The sequence below is a fragment of the Pipra filicauda genome, unplaced genomic scaffold, assembly GCF_003945595.2.
Source record: "Pipra filicauda isolate LSUMZ 115617 unplaced genomic scaffold, ASM394559v2 scaffold57_size4234018_pilon, whole genome shotgun sequence".
Taxonomy (NCBI): domain Eukaryota; kingdom Metazoa; phylum Chordata; class Aves; order Passeriformes; family Pipridae; genus Pipra; species Pipra filicauda.
In genome coordinates this window covers 3,015,091-3,030,296 of record NW_024104731.1, presented here as the reverse complement: position 1 = coordinate 3,030,296, position 15,206 = coordinate 3,015,091, and the positions used below count along the sequence as shown (strand labels likewise).

The 15,206-nt window shown below is 39.3% G+C and overlaps 1 protein-coding gene across 6 annotated transcripts in view; it reads right to left on the bottom strand.

The window, feature by feature from the left end:
* Positions 1-15,206, bottom strand: part of ZFPM2 (zinc finger protein, FOG family member 2) — a 308,046-nt gene that overhangs the window by 45,177 nt on the left and 247,663 nt on the right. The gene's annotated exons all lie outside the window — the stretch shown is intronic.

Here is a 15,206-nt window from a genome sequence, read left to right as displayed (position 1 = left end):
CAAGGATCATTGAGAGAGCTTGAAACTAGATTTTAAGAGGGAAGAGGATAAAATCAGGATCTCTGGAGATAAGCCTGGGGTAGCATGCCAATGTTTGAGGGATGGTGTGGTAGTGAGGTCCTTCAGTCTGTTGTCTCAGTAGATGTAGGGGATGGAGATCCATGCAGATGCAAGGATGAAAGGGTTATTGATGTGCTAGAAACCACAGAAGTGCCTTGAGAACAGTCATTCAGGAATGAGAGTTTCTTCCCTTGAAAAAGGCAGTGGGATCGGTAACCCAGTGCATTTACACCAATCCACAGAGCGTGGGCAACACACAGGAGGAACTGGAAGCCATTGTGCAGCAGGAAAACTATGACATAGTTGTCATCACAGAGACAGGGTGAGATGAGTCACACAACTGCAATGATGCAATGGATGGCTATAAACTCTTCAGAAGGGACAGGCAAGGAAAGGTAGGCAGTGGCACAGCCCTGTATGTTAGGGAGTGTTTTGACTGTCTAGAGAATAATGACGGTGACAACAAGGTTGAGTGTTAATTGGTAAGAATCAGGGGGAAGGCCAACAAGTCAGGTATCCTGGTGGGAGTCTATTATAGACCTCCCAACCAGGATGAAAAGGCAGATGAAATATTCTACAAGTAGCTGGGAGAAGTCTCACAATCACTTACACTTGTTCTCATGGGGGACTTCAACTGGATCAACGGGCCAAGGCCATTTGTATAAGGTTCAACAAGGCAAAGTGCCAGGTCCTGAACTTGGGTCACAACACGCCCGTGCAATGCTATAAGCTTGGGGAAGGGTGTCTGGAAAACTGCCTGGTGGAAAATGACCTGGAAATGTTGGTCGACAGCTGGCTGAACATGAGCCAGCAGTATGCCCAGGTGGCATCCTGGCTGGTATCAGAAATGGTGTGGCCAGCAGGACTAGGGCAATGATTGTCCTGTGCTCAGCACTGGTGAGGCTGCACTTTGATTCCTGGGTTTAGTCTTGGGCTCCTCACTACATGAAGGACTTTGAGGTGCAGGAGCAGGTCCAGAGAAGGGCAACAAAGCTGGTGAAGGGTCTAGAGCTTAAGTCATATGAGGAGCTGCTGAGGGAGCTGGGCGTGTTTAGTCTGGAGAAAAGGAGGCTAAGGGGAGACCTTATTGCTCTCTACAGCTACCTGAAAGAAGGAAGTAGTGAGGTGGGGGTTGGTTTCTTCTCCCATGTAACAAATGGTAGGACAAGAGGAAATGGCCTCAAATTGCACCAGGGGAGATTCAGATTGTATATTTGGAAAAGGAAAGAGTTGTCAAGCACTGGAACAGGCTGCTCAGGGAAGTGGTGGAGTCCCTGGAAGTACTTCCACCATCCCTGGAAGTACTTAAAAGACGTGTCCATGTGGCACTTAGGGAAATGGTTTAGTGGTGGATTTGGCAGTGTTGGGTTAATGATTGGCAGTGCTGGACTCGATTCTATGATTCTAATGTGAGACTGAATAACTTGTTAAAATGGAAATTAAGGCTTATTCCATGCAGTCTTGCTCAGTGGTCTTTGTTTGCTTTTCTAATGAATACCTATGAGGTCAGAACATGCCATTTTTGGCTGACCTTGCCCTATTGGGTTACACAGGTGTGTAAAAGATAGTCACTAGCACACCCAGGATTAGGGATGCTTTCTGAAACTCCTGATTACTTGCTTGACTCACATGGAAAAGCAGTCTGTATTTTTTCTGATTAAAGCATCAGGAAATTCCACTTCAGTGGTGTGTAAAATTTTTATAAACTCTATTCTGAAACAACATTATCATTATGGTAGTCAGACTGTAAAAGATTGGCTTAAATGTGCTCAGTTGTATTTCTCATTTTTTTTCTTTCCTTCTAAATATCTTCATATAATTGTCTTTCTTATTCTATATTTTTATCTAGCTTTTTGCATTACAAATATGCCTTTGTATACACGTGTAAACATGCTCCAACACCTCCAGAATTCTTTCTATGCACATGAAGTACAGATTATTAATTAATATGCTCACTAGGATTTTGGCAAAATGAGTATCACTGCATTTAAAAATTGTTCCTTTAAATTGTACTATTAAGGTTAACATTACATCATGTAATGAAGGAGCAAAGTTATTTTGTTTTTCAGAGCAAATTTCAAAATTATTCAATATACTGCGTATTTACAAGGAAACAAAAAAAAGGCAGCCTGGCTTTGGAATAGGAATGTAATCTCTACACAGACCCAACTGTTTCTTGTTTATTACAAAGGAGTAAATAATCCATTGATCTGGCAGCAGGGCACCTGCCTTACCAACCGACTCTGTATCAGTGGTCCCTGAACCCTCATTATTTTTCCTCAATTAAAGTTCATGGTCTCCTAAAGTCTGTGCTGAGCAGATGTACAACTGGTTTTGACTGCTGAACACAGAAGAATCACAAATTTAGAAAACTACTGCCATTTCATAAACGCTAGAAGTGCATCATTTGTTGTGGCGAAGAAACATTATAAACAATATGTCTCTTTTATAGTCTGCTAAGCCCTCACACTACAGAAAAGAATATTAAAGTTCAAAAACTGACACATAAGCAGTGCATTATGAATACTGTAATGTGTTTTTTTTATGATTCAAGTAACGGTTACTGAAATGAAAAATAAAGTCCTCTGAGGGGTATAATATAAAAAATGTGACTTATATTTACTTAGAATTAGACAAAATTGATATATGAGCAAAATCAAACTGGAATCAATGATCTGAAGAGAAATTCAAAATATAATAACTGATAAATCACCGAAAGTAGAATTAAAGTTATGTTTGCTGTATTACGCTTTAGTTCTTCATAATTGCTTCTTTTGCAGGAATAGGAAAGTCTAGAGAAATAATCAGAAGGACAATACTACTTGCAATTACAATGCAGCAAGACTCTATCTGCAAAAATTAACTGAAGGATACACATTTCACAAGCAGGCGACCTTTAACTCAAGTTTTAAATATCGTAACATATGAAAAGAGACCACATCACATACATGTTCCCTATAGTGGGTAGTCTTATATGCTAGAAAGAAAATCTTCTGTTGGTAAGGCACAGGCAGATGCTCATTTCCAGCACCAATCAGTTTAAGAAGCAAATGAAACCCACATTTGGGGGAGACAGTTGAAGTTCATTTGTAGCATTTGTCAGTCTGTCTCCAGCATGATTCCAGCACAGCTCTGCTGCCACAGTATGTGCTGGATTGAGTGCAGCAGATTGTGAGTCTATAGGTCAGAGTATGTGCTTGAAGCATCAATAGCTACACCTGTCATTTTAGGTTTTTTTGGGAAGAATATGTTATTGTTAACACTGCAACATGCATTAGCTGCAATCTGACTTTGAGGCTGGGCACTGAATTTGGAAACAGTTAGTTAAAATATTATAATTGATGAGGAGGTGTGGGTGTTTCCTGTAATGCCTGATGGAGATACTGCCATTAAGGTGATGTATATAAGCCTGTTTGTCCTTGGAGCTTGGCTTACTGGCCTAGGTTCTCCTGTGAGACTGTAACCCAGTGTTTGTAACACAAAAGATGCAGAAAAAGGAATTGAGAAGGGAGGGAATTATTAAGGAACTCATCATTCAGCCAAACTAACAGGAGATATTACTGGATGCAATCTTATTAGTAGAGGTCATTTCCTCCTTTCGGCTTTCACAACTGTTTACTTCTCCTGGCCTATTTTCGCAAACGTTTTGCAAAAAGCTACTTAATCTAATGAAATCTCCACCCTGTAGCTCACTTGAAACTACTCATGCTGCACCGATGATCCAATCGTTATAGTGTTTGATGAGCACGTGAGCACCTTTAGACAAAAGGTAATGTTGGTATTTTAAGTGACTCAGAAATTAACAAAGGTAAGTAGTGCTGTACACTGGTGGATCAGCTACTGTGAAAAGGGTTTTTCTTGAATTTAATGCCAACTGGACATCACACATTTGCATGCAAAGATTCGCATATTTTATTTCACAGGTAGTTCCAGTCCTGCACTAGAAAGAATAAAAGTAACCATGAAACATGAATTTTTTTGTTTAGGCAGTACAGGATGTGCTTCTGCATGCCAGGATATGGGACATTTAGTGACAGATAGTGTAACTTGCAAACAAATACATATTAATAAATTTCTTGTGAAACATAAAAGACCATGCTAAAAATTAAGTACTTTCTTGCCTCAAATAGATTTGTGTACATGCATGATATAACCATGAACTATACAGAAAAAAAGCCAGAGGCAGAACACAGATCATTTCACTCCAGCAGTACAGATGCACAATTATGAGGATTAGGAGACACTCTTCATTAGACAGCAGAAGCTGAAGGCTTCCTTGATGCATTGATATCAGGTATGATTCTAAAGGGAAACAGGATCAAACACCAGCAAATTATTAAGCTCTGACACTGGTGCAGTTACAGTCTGCAAGGTAATTCTCATGGCTCATCCTGCCTGTCAGTGAGTTGCTGTGTCCCACTGCATTTCTCCATCCTCATCCACCTCCCAGAGGAGGGGTGATGATAGCAACGCAGCCTCTTAGCTGGAAGCAGGCCACGGTTTCCTTGCCTCTGCAACATTGCTGGCAGCAGCTCCCTGGTGGTGCCAGTGTAAACAGGGCTGCTGCCTCCAGGGAGGCACTGGGGACCAGCAAGCGGCTGCACTGGAGCCGGACTTTGTATCACCGGCTTGGGTGAGAGAACCAGAGGTCTCAGTACTGCAAACTCTGCTCTGATGTGTAGCCTTTCTTTACCAGATGGTGAAATCCTCAGGGACAGGCTTCAGCTTTCCACTAAAATTGGATAAGCTCAAAAGCAATGAACTTGTCAGAGGAAAAATAAATTCAGTGTGCTCCTTTCAGAAAAAAAAAACCCTTTCATTGACTTCCTGTCTGAAAATATTACCAGTATCATACACTGTGGTACCCAGTTAATTTTGGAGGCATGGGACTGGCTGAGGATCAAAAGTTGGACACATCCATGCAGCTCTTGGGCTCTGCAGGAGTGGGTGCTGCCACACCTGCTGTTTTGCTGAGTTATTCTCTCTGTGCTAGCAGAAAGTCAAAAGCCAACACCTCTTGAAGAAGAGACAATGAATAAAAAATAATTTTTATAGCTTTTCTGCAGCTTCTTCTACCTTTCCTCAGGAAGTGTACAGAAGAATCAATTGTTCTGCAAATCAGTCCTTACACTTGCAGATGTGGAAAGAGGCCATGACTACTGCAGAGCATAACTTAGCTGTTCCTGGAAAGCATCAAGCCCTAACAATGTGCTCTGAAAAGCTCACAGACACTTAAATATTAATACAGACTTTCTCTCCACTGTCTCTTGGCTTCAAATATAAACTATATTTGACACACCAGTCCTTTGTGGAACTGGCCTAAGATCTCCATGCTAATAGAGCCCTTCTTTGAACATTTTGCATTAACACATTCTACACCCAATTCTTTCAGAGCAATGCCTCTAGAAACTCAGCTTTGACTGTTTTAGGTTTTCCCATCACCTTCAGTACCCTATTCTTTAAAATGTACCACAGTATCTCGGGGCTGGAAACATGTTGCTTTTTAAACTACCCCCAAATGTCACCATAGTGACAAGCTATACCCTCTCTTGAAGCATCATTGTTTCACAAACCTTTGGTCTGGCTTTTCTTTGCATGTGTAACAAGATAGCAATAGATGTTGTACAAATAATATACTTTATTTTTAAGTCTATTTATATTTAAATATAGTTCTCATTTTTAAGACTATTTTAGTATGTGCAAAAATTTAGTGTACTGGTGTATCAGTTTAAATGTATCAAAAGGCTTTGACTTTGAAAAGACTCAGTTTTGAAATGTGCTGACCTCTAGACTCAAATTTAGCTTCACCTGACACAAACTATTGTTAAGGTTAATAATTTGAAAAAATATTTAGATGCAAGTTCTCAAAGATCATGTCTCATTTTGGTGTCAAGGAAAGAAACTAATAGATGCTAGATCCCAGCCTGAAAATTACAAAAATGGTGGGGAATGCTAACTCCTAGGTCTCATATACTTCCTATGCTGTCTGGTCTGGCACTGGAAAACTTCTTTCAAATCCTGTCCTAAATTTGAGTGATGGCAGGTCAGGTATGGTCCTTGATGAGGTGCAGAGTTTGCTCTGATTACCTCAGTAATTACTTTCTAATATTATTAAACTTTTTACATGAAGTAATTTCTCTCCTGATTGATCCACAAAGCTCAGGTCAAAGGCCATCTAATTATAAAAAGTTGCAGATCCATCTCTTTCATTTGAAAATACTTCTTGGTCAAGAACGGAAGCAAAGTTCATAATCACATTGCAGCTCTCAGAGCATTCTAAATCACTTAAAAGCAAAATATAGTTAAATAATTTATTTGCTGATAAAATAGCGGAAAGAAATCCTTCCCTTACTGCAAAACCAAACATGTTCCATTTTTCTGAGGCCTTGGTTATAAACATAAGATAATAGGAGCATAGAAATTATTTCAGTTATGCTTTAATAGTGGTTAATATATCAAGATTGCATATTAAAGTATACATTGACATTCTAAATCTTAGCATAATATTTAATCAAGCAAACTACTACTTTGATCTCCATATTTCTGAGTAGGGTCCAAAGTCTGTTCTACCATTAGTGAAACCGTCACAGATCTGAACCATTTAGTTTCTTTCCTCGTGTGCTATATACAGTGAGCAAAATACATTGGAAATAAAAAATAGGGGACAAATTCAGGCTAAATGAATTATGGATCATGTTTTTCTTTTATCCTGCAATGCTGGTTAGCTAAAGAACTTGTTGCAGATCTGTTAGAGGCTACTGGTCAGGCAGAAACAGACAGGCTGCCATTGCACCAGTTTGGAACCCATGAATTCAGTCTACATGAACTGCTTTCCCTTAAGACATCAATGTTTTATTGTTGTTGTATATTAAAAGATAATATTTCTAAATGGATTATTAATAGTGATGCACCAAAATGCAGCTGTATGTAGCAATTGGGCCCAATTGTGTTAACAGAAGTGTTAGCATAAGCAGATAACCCTGTAAGATAAGGGTGTATCTCAGCTATAAGAATAGAGGAGTAACTTCAGTGTAATAAACTGTTAATCACTGTTAAAGACAGATGAACCAATGAATAGAAAGGGATATTCACATAACCATAGAATGGTTTGGGTTGTAAGGAACCTTAAAGATCCAACCCCCCTGCCATGGGCAAGGACACCTTCCATTATACCAGGCTGCTCAAAGCCCCATCCAACCTGGCTACAAGCACTTCCAAGGATGGGGAATCCACAACTTCTCTGGGCAGCCAGTTCCAGTGTTTCACCACTCTCACAGTAAAGAATTTCTTTCTAATATATAAACCTTTCAATGTAAAGCCATTAGCCTTTGTCCTATCACTACAGGCCCTTGCAAAAAGTCCCTTTCCAGCTCTCTTGTAAGCCCTCTTTAGGTACTGGAAGGCTGCTATAAGGTCTCAGCTGAGCCTTCTTTTCTCCAGACTGAATAGCCCTAGCTCTCTCATACTGTCTTCATAGAAGAGGTGCTCCAGCCCTCTGATCACAGCCCTCCTCTGGACCTGCTCTAAGAGGTCCACATCCTTCTCATGACGGGGGCCCCTGAGCTGGATTCAGTACTCCATGTGTGGTCTTATGAGAGCAGAGGGACAGAATCACCTCCTTTCACCTGCTGGCCACGCTGCTTTTGATGCAGCCCAGGAGGTGATTGGCTTTCTGGGCTGCAAGTGCACACTGACAGGTCACATCAAACTTCTCATCAACCAGCACCCCCAAGTCCTCCTCCTCAGGGCTTTTTTATTCTCTACCTACCCTATAACTGAGGGTATCCTTTGGGGACAGATCCCTGGGGAGCCCCCAGCTTTTGGACACTGTTGTCTCTCTACGTGGAACAAGGAAATTGACATAATTTGTAAAAGTCCATCTATCTGTCATTAAAAGTGTTTTGGTGGTATCCAGGTCCATTTAGGCTCTACAGTCTTTTGGTCTTGAACTGCGACACTACGTGGACAAGTCAGACCTCTCGCAGTCAGCTCTTACCTTATGTGTATTTAACCAAGCACTAAAAATATAATCTCCATGTTTTCAGTAATCTATTTCAGTAACTGAAATTAATATGAAAATTGACAGGTAAGACATATGAAAACTGAATTAATACATTTTAAGAGAAATGCATTTGAAGAGAAAGCCTCAGTAGATATTTTTTAAACCAGTTTGTGACTGAGCAATGATAACGTATGATGTGAGGTACAAGAATTTGTAAGAAATCACTTTCTTTTCACTACCATTACCACACTAATATATTTAACATAGACATTTACATGCTTTGCATTTTAAGTGCCTCTGAAATTCAAGCACCAAGCCTGCACATTTCAGCAGCACCATCAGATGTAATGAGTTATGGTACTATCGGCATGTTGATAAGCTATAGCCCAAAGAAGAACAAGAAGGAAGTATAAAAAATATGGCCAGAGGATGGGATAAAATTATCAGCGAGTGTGTTTTCCTGTTTGGTTTTAATCTACATTTAATTAAATTCTTATCTTCTGTGTACTTATGGTCGCATTTGAATGGCGAGACTGCATTCATTATGAATGGTAAAACTTAACTCGGAGAACATTTCATGTGGCTTCTTTAAAAAAAAGGAAAAGGAAAAATATTGTCTTTATTCTTTATACTTAGGTCTTTTTAAAAAAGGGTTAAGTTACTTTAGGCTCAAATGCTGTTCTGCACTTAACCTTTAGGTTAACTGATTTCTAAAACTGTTCTTTAATATTTTTTTAAAAAATACATAATTTGGAAATGTTAATATCAAAATTTTGGTTCAATGAAGTCAGGAATGGGGGGATAATGAAACATACTAAAGTGTTTTCTTCATTCTTAAAAACAGGCAATGATAAGAGGAACTTTCTACTAGTAACAACAAATATGTTTGTTAGGCTGAATTCAGAATTACTTATAACTATCAATTTCTCTGAAATGAATAAGATATTAAAAAAGTCTTAACAATGATTTTTGAGAGTCTTAGTTTGTATTATTGGGTTTTTTTTCTATTTTCCAGATCACTGGGCTGGCCATGCAGTCCTCCTTGGGCAAAACTCAGCTTTAATCTTTTGTAAATAAGAAGGGTAGAATTGGGTACTTTGTTTTACTTACTACTTTCAAAGGTATTTTGGGGGGCAGAGGACAAGTGAGATTGGAAATGACACTACCAGCACAAAAACAGTATCTAGGCTAAATTATTAAAAGATATAACAAAGTGAAACAAAATAGAAAGCTTTCTGCATGTCCTTATCAGTCAGTACAGCAACTACTACACCATATATATTTTTAAAACGTTCCATTTAGCTATCGTTTTCCAAGAGATGCTATCTTGGAATGCAAAATCATATGACACTGTGTCAGAAATATCCCTGTGACTTTTATATTGCGTACATTTATTTTCTTTCTTTGAAGGGCCTATCCCCAAGACACTTTAAGGATATCCGAGAGGTACAATGCATTCATACAAACCCAAGCCCTACCAAAATGAAACCTCCTCAAATTAAACATATTCCTGCAGTACTGAATACTCATTTTCCTGAGCTAACCTCCTCAAAAGCCCTTGAAAACTGATCGGCTTTGAAGTGCGGGTTGATAATTAACAAATATCGGGAGCTACTGCAGGTAGAACATTTCAGGGTCAAAAGTCCTACTAGGAAAATGAAAACATTGGCACCAGAAAGTAATTGTTTTCTTGCTCATTTGGCTATTGATTTTCAACTCCCTCTTCCCCCAGAAGTTTGGATTTACATACCTTTCCTTCATTCTTTCCCCATTCTTCAAGTATTATACTACTACTAATAGATAAAGGAAAAAGGGAAAAGACAGGAAGGAAAGAAAAAGCATGGGAAAAATTTTAAAAGTATAATCTGTATAAATTATGTTCAACATATTTTTAGAGCCCATTGCATCTAAGCTGTGCTATTAACAGTGAGTTTTGCTTGATAAAAGGCCAGCTGAGCTCTGAATCAGCTGACAGTGCCATAGCCTTATGCTGCAGTTCCACGTACAATATACTTCCATGCCGTAATTTTTCAGGTTTAGAAGCAGAAGTAACTCTAGCAAAGTCCTCATCCAAAAGAAAATGTTGCAATCATTTCACTAGGCAAACATAATAAAGCAAAATAAAAAGCTCCCTCACTCCAGCATCTACCATTAAGCTTTAATAAAGATTCGGAGACTGATAAGTGAGTCACATTATCTTTTGTCATCATTGCTGGGAGAAAAGTGATTGTCATTTTTTCCACTTGTATCCAATAGTGTATCAATGTTACCAGAATTTGTCTTCTTTAAATGTTTGCCAGCTAATTCACCACTAAACCACAATTTAAACTGAACTAAATCACTTCACCGCATCTGTCGGATCAGTTTGGAGAGACAACACAGTCCTGGCTTAATCCTTTAAATACTGAGATATGTAACTATTGCACTGAAAGAAAGGAAGGTGGCTGTCCCACATTTCCTCTTCTTACTCAGATCTGAGGTAAACTGAATCACACTCTCAAATACCTGTCTCCGCAATGGGATTATCAACAGAGTCAGGCTGACACTGATCCCAATTTAAGTGCCTCATACACATGTCTAAAATTAGGGGGAATCTGGACTGCAGAGCATGGTACAGTTGTCATTCAGGAGAGATCACACAACACAATTCCCCACTGTCTGTTCAGATGGCATTGTGTCCTTCTGCAGGGGAGAGGTGGAGCAGTTTGGGAGATACAGCACAGTAAGTACAGGAAAAATACCCTTCCTCAGAAGAATCAGTCAATTATTGCTTTTGGATTTAGTGTGGTCACTTTCCTATGTGTTTCATGTAATTTCCAAGAAACCCTTGTGGGATGCCATGAGAGCTCTGCAAAGATGTGCTGCCAAAACCTGCCAAAAACTTCATTTGCCTGTAAATCTATTTTTTTGGTATTAGCTCTGTTAGGATAAAAATACCAACTCAGCTTGGGAAAAAAAAGGTATATATAGCAGGCTAATCAATTGCATAACTTTTCTAAAAATGTCTTCAGCATGATGACATTAGGCAACTGTGAACCTGTTAGCTTCCAGCTCTGCTGTCAGTGGTATGATATAATGAATGCCAGCATGGTGTTCCAGTCAGCTACTGCCACCTGCTCCACTTTGGAAAAAGAAGTCTCTTTTTTTGGCAACCGTCAGATGTCATACCCAGTGCCCACTGGCAAGAACGATGACTTTTCACCATGGTTTCCTTCCCTTAAGAAAGTCTTTAGAAGGGGCCTAATGGAGAAGGCCTAAAAGAGCTGCAATGCAGGGATACAGGACCCCAAGTGGGTGAGGCACAGTAGTAGCCCCTGGACATAAAGGTGCCCAGGGTGAAGGTTGATTCAGAGAAAGGTCTGTCTATCTTACTGTTTGCAAAGGACTGTGACTCTGGCTCTGAGTAGGTCTCCAGTAAACTGCAGACTTGCTCTAGGCAGAGAAACAACTCCATTTTGCACGAGTTCAGTTTTGGATGGGAGTTCCTTCCTTTTCAGACATCTCTGTATGTACTTCTGTATCTATGTATCATGTCTCTTGACTCACCCAGATGAAACCACCACAGCAAACTGGGGCATGCAGGGAGATGTCTTCATCTCTGACACTGCCCTGTAGCACAGGCACTGCACAAGGGCAGAGACGTGGCCCTGAGGGTAGGGATAAAGGAATAACCTTATTTCTCTATTCCCAAATTTGCTGACTACACTTCAATGACTGGTAGGATTCATACTTTGTCTTCTTAGCCCTTAGATGCAGAGAAACCAAATTTACTCAACTGAGAGGGTTATCTGTTGATTAATGAAAGTCCAGTGTGATGGAATATCATCCTAATCACATTGCACACTGACCAAATACTGCTATAAATGAAGGGGAAAGAGCATTTGCTTTCTTAATGGCTACAGCAACTGGGCTTTAGATTGGCAATTTTAGCAGTATTATGCTAAACTAACATACATGCATCTACCATAAGCCTAATGCACTGGTTTTAATAGGTAATGCTGGCATTAAACTCTGCTGTTTATTGGGACAAGCCTGTTGTATTTATGTTTTTCTAATGTGCACAAGCATTTACATGAACTGCATTTTTACTTCACAGGGTTTTTTACTGGAGTAAGAGGCACAGATTTACACAGCATACCTCTGAGTGTATGTATAAAGAAAAACAAAAAGAGAGAAATTATACTATTCACATTGCTTGAGAACAAAAGCATGACTGTAATTCATGAAAAGTGAAGCAGTGAGTTATGACAAACCTGCCCTCACAAGACAACAGTGATGATAAAGTATACAAACCCAGACACATATGACATTCCATAATTCCTTGCAAACTCTAAGGCTCGAGTTTGTTTTGACACAAGCCTTGCTTTCTATAGCCAAAAAATCCAACTTTCTGTTGCATTAAAGTAAAATAGAAACAACTATTGTACCATTTATTTTAATTTTATCTAGTTTCAAACGATTGCAAAACCATGACAGAAGTTGCTCTATGGAGATCAACACTCCCTTTAGTATAGACTGACATTAAGGCTGGTTTTTAAATTTCAAATTTCTGTATTTCCCAGGCATTTGGGTGAGGGGAGAAATGTTCTTTGAATTATAAGGCTGAGACTTTTTCTCTGTTTATGACTCTCATAACACAAATGTTTTAAAATACTCAGACACAAAGCGGTTCCACGTATCTACTGAGACTCAGTGAAATCAACCACCGACAGAATCCCATGATGGTCCTCTTCCTACCACTTCTCATGTTTGCTGACTTACTCAGCACTGTCATCATTTTAGTACATCTGATTATGACTCTTTCTAATAGGAATCATCAACCTGGAATCAAGCTGACAAGGTTTTGTGAGGCTGTCTTTTTCATTGCTAAGAATTCATTTTGCTCACAGATCTTTATGTTTTTTAATTTAAAAAGCATTAACCAACACATCTGAATGGTTTATGTATATGCACTAAAGCATGTGAATTATTTTTGACAATTGTTAGCCTCCTGCTTAGTATCTAGAACATAAATAAAAGTTGCCTTATTTAACTTTGAACTAATTTATCTATAAAGGACAGATCCTGCTTTTCTCTCCAGTCACAAGTCTCGCTGTGTTATATTTCTGTGTCCAAGGGAGGCTTGCTCAGCTGTCAAAAATGCCAAACTGCAAGGAACCACAGTGCTGGCTTAACTCTTCCACAGATGCACATTGACATGCTGGATATTGGCAAGTCGTTCACATCACAAATTTTACTACAAAAAATGCTTTTCTTAAAGAAAAATAAAAAGGGAAGGGAAAAAAAATCTATGCCAATAGTACTTGTAAAAGGTCTATAAATTTATTTGCTTCTGTTCTCCCTTGGTGGCTGAGGCCGGTTAATCTCCTGCCAGGCCTCCAGGAATGCACAGTCCCTGGGCACAGAGCCACCAACCCATCGACATCCTGCACAGCACCAAACACTGTGGTGGATCTGTCTCATCTGCAACACGACCTGCTGCAACCAGGACAAATTCATCAACTTCTGTGCTGTATATGGGCTTCTCATACATTGCTGGCTGAAGTTTAATATTCCCCCCCTTTTCTTAAAGGAGCTCAAAAGCCTGAGTTCAGGACATCTGAAAATCACCTGGGTTTTACCCTGAAGACTGAAACCGACTCCACTCCCCAGGCATACTGGGCTTCCAGTTAAGTGGATTAAACCCTTCCTGTAGGCAAATCTGAAGACACATCAAACTCCCACAGGTGAACTAGATGACCACCATCCTTCCCACACCTTGCCACAAGCAGAGGCTGAGCTGCAGTCTTCAGGATAAATATGCGGCATTATTTACATTTTGAACTCTCTCCCCAAACAAAACCCATATCAAAACTACACCTACAACTGCAGAAATACTAGGAAGAAAACAGCAAAAATTAAGTATACAAGCACATACTAGTCATACCAGTGAGCATGTTACTGGAAAGCACTGGAGAGCCACATGTGAAGGGTCTAACATCAAACTGGGGGTCCAAGCTGCATACCACAACTGTTACTTCCCTCCATTTTCTGCCAAGGCCCCTATTCTGCACCAATCATAGTTGTCTGTTCATGTACAATACCTTCTTATTTTTTACCATGTGCAGTATCATAAATGTAGCTATTTTGGACAACATACAGTGCTTGATATTTAGTTTGTACCAAATCACATGCAGCATTCCAGGGGATCATGACCTAAAATGTGTAAGAAAAATCTCTCTTCTGCTGTAGCAGAGATGTTGGGCACAGCTAGTAAATCAGTGAAACTTCGTATTTTCAATCAACTGCTACTGGTGTGCTCTGTCTGCTCTCTACCCACCTTCAGAGCTTCTGACAGAAATGCCTGGGTAAGAGCTTCCTTATGTACATGAGATTCAAATGCAGCAGAAATACAGAAATCACTGCACTCTGCTTCTGCCGAGCAAAGCTCTATGAAAACCTTTTGGATCATATGTGCCCACAGAAGACGGTTAGCAGGATCTACCCTACAGACAGAATTAAGATTTCAACTGAGAAATAAGTAGGTAAACCAAATTAACCCAAAAGGGCAAAAAATACCCTTTTCTAAAAGTCACAGTAAAGAACAGAGAGAAGTACAGAACTGTGATTGCCTCTGCTGTTCCCAAGATAGAAACATAGGTCTTTAAATGTGGGGGCAGGAAATGGAATTTTGAGAAGATGCGTTACAATTTGGGTGTATTTTTGTCTGTGAGAATAGTAGTTTTGCAACAGTGGAGCAGCAAATTAATTGTTTTCATTTGCAGTTTAAAAAAGAAGGTCACACAAGGTGTAGGATGCACGATTTATTGTTCTATATAAAGTATCGAATTATGTTATAATTTAATGTAGCCTTTGAATTATGATGTCATCATACTGATAATTTATTTATTATAGCAGACAAAAGGTTTAGAATAATTTTTGAATTTTATTCAAAAGCATATGGAATATATATTTTATCTTAATAAGAACTGAAGCAAATTCATCCCATGCCAACATAAAGTGTTCTGATTCCTCTGAAGACATCATATCTCTGAAATTTGACATTTTAAAAAGAAGAAAAGATCCTGAAAGAGTTTGACAATGTTATATTCTCAAGGTGCAGTTTTCAGGATGTCAGATCCCAAATATCCAGCATTAAGCTATT